Genomic DNA, 2,467 nt, shown 5'->3' with positions numbered 1-2,467 from the left:
TTTTAAGCACACGGTTCAGTGGTATTGAATGCACTCATAATGTTGTACAACCATCACTACCATCCACTTCCATCATTCTTTCCTCTTTGTAAAATAAAACTAAAACTACAGGGCCCTCTTCCCCTCACTCCCAGACCCTGGCCACCACTATTCTGTAACTGCTCCTATCTCTCTAAATTTGACTGCTCTCACTGCCTCACATAGGTGGAATCATGCTATTTGTCTTTTTGTGCCTGCTTATTTCACTTATCATAATGTTCTCAAGGTTCATCCATGTTGTAGCATGTGTCAGGATTCCCTTCCTTTTCAGCAGTGTGTGTAAGAAACATGCTTTAAACCACTAAGAGTACGTACGGGGTTGTGTATTATCACGTCATAACAAAACCTGGCCCGACTCGTACAATAAAAAGTCATCAAAGGATGAGAACTTAGGAGCAAAGCTCCTGATGGCAGCTTTGTCATAAACCTTTGTAGAGGTAGCCCATGGACACTTTGGTGTGTCACCTAGGACACCAGAGGTTTATGTTCCCTTCTTTCTGAGGACATTGACCTGGGACTGGCAAAGTGATCACACAGTCTGTGATAAGCTATAGTGTTATTTTGATGACATCAGACAAATTGCATAAACCCAGTAAATCTGAGAGGTGATGGGTTTCGAGATGGATAGATAATTAATACGGTGGATATGTGTGGGGAGACCTATGTCGGGGGAAGTGGCTCCTGCAAAGGGTTGGAAGCAGGCCCTCCCTCCTCACCTGGCGCTCACTCAGCTCTACCCTCCTGCAGCCAGCTCTGCTCCGTCAGTCTGCAGGCCAGCTCATAACGCAGACACTCCAGACTCAGCTGATTTTAGAAATGCTGATATTAGTGACAGTGGGCATGAACGTTTCTCCACAAACTCACAGGAACAACAACAACAACAAAAAGTATTACTTTATTTTTGTGAATCAATTTCTCCTGTTCCAGGGTTCCCAGTCACTTCAGAAGGAAAACCTTTTATCTCAGGCATATTGAGGGGGGCACCTTTCTCCCTAACCTTGAACATGAATTCACAAAACTCATGTGGCTCCCAGCAAAGGGCAGGAGAGTCTGGTTCCTATGAGACGCCGCTGAGAACCTCATTATCTGCGCCCACACAGCCAAAGGGTAGGCAGCTCTATCCTTTCACAACGAACTATGGGACACCTCCCCCTCATCCTCAAGGCCGTGACTGTCACCAGCCTCCAAACCCTCCATCCCACCAAAGCTAGTGTCACTTGGGAGAAGCTGCATGGAAGTAGGGCACAGGTCTGTGACACTCTAAGACCAAAACAGCCATCCTCACTCTCACCTCAGGGAAGAGCCACTTCTGCCTCCTCACTTCTTATAGAGGAAGAAATAGAAGTTTATCTGTCATACTCGATTAAGTGTGTCTTGAAAGGAGAGTACTGAAAACATGTGCTAAGTCTTTGCATTCTTGGACTTGCAGGGGATAATCCCGGTAGCTCCATCTGAGGCTAATGGGAACCCCTTACTTGACAGATACCATGCATGCCTGTGAGGACCTGAGGCCTGAGCTTTCCCTGAGAGTTCTCCGCCTCAGCCTCTGGCCACAGAAATCACACCAGCTTCCTCAACACGTATCCCTCAGAGAGAACCCACAGTGAACCTCTGCCCTGGAAGGATTGTATTGCCAGCCTCCTTTCCTCGGAGGACTTGCTGGAACCTGAGGGTGAGATGCTGGTTTTTGGATCCATCAGCTGCTGGCTTCTCCTGCCCCGAACATGGCTGCAGCGGCAGGAGTGAAAGCCCTCCGCTTGTGGTCCAGCACAGCCAAGTCTGAGTGCTGACTCTGACATGAATGAGGCGTGCCACACCCACCAGTGGGCAGGCCTACAATCCATCTGTAGTCCCAAAGCCCAGTTCCAGTGTGTCTGTGGGAAACCCCCGTCCCATGGACTGGGGACTAAGGGAAAAAAGAGTTCCTGACTTGCCCTCATTTCTCCGCAGGGCCTGGAGCAGCCCTCTGAAACTGACCCCTTATCTCGGCTCTCCCAACCACCCCCGACCCCATCTAACACCCTCAGGAGGCTGGACCCTCCTCTGTCACTTGCCCTTCCCCACCTTGACCAGGACCTGGCGTTTTACGTCAATCCACAGCTCTAGAACCACACCTGCTGTCTACTGGGCAAACAAAACGCCACATCCTGGGACCCGCCAGGGAGAACTTAAAAACTGCAGAAAGATTTCTTGCACTTTTTCAAAAGATTTTATTTATTTTATTTTTAGAGAGAGATGAAGGGAGGAAGAAAGAGAGGGAGAGAAACATCAATGTGTGGTTGCCTCTCGTGCACCCCCTACCAGGGACTTGGCTGGCAACTCAGGCATGCGCCCCAACAGAGAACTGAACCAGTGACCCTTTGGTTCACAGGCCCCTGCTCAATCCATTGAGCTACACCAGCCAGGGCCAGATCTCTTGTACTTCCAT

Source organism: Sturnira hondurensis, unplaced genomic scaffold, assembly GCF_014824575.4.
Source record: "Sturnira hondurensis isolate 20B ecotype Veracruz unplaced genomic scaffold, ASM1482457v3 Scaffold0015596, whole genome shotgun sequence".
Classification (NCBI taxonomy): domain Eukaryota; kingdom Metazoa; phylum Chordata; class Mammalia; order Chiroptera; family Phyllostomidae; genus Sturnira; species Sturnira hondurensis.
Note: the sequence above shows the minus strand (reverse complement) of the source record.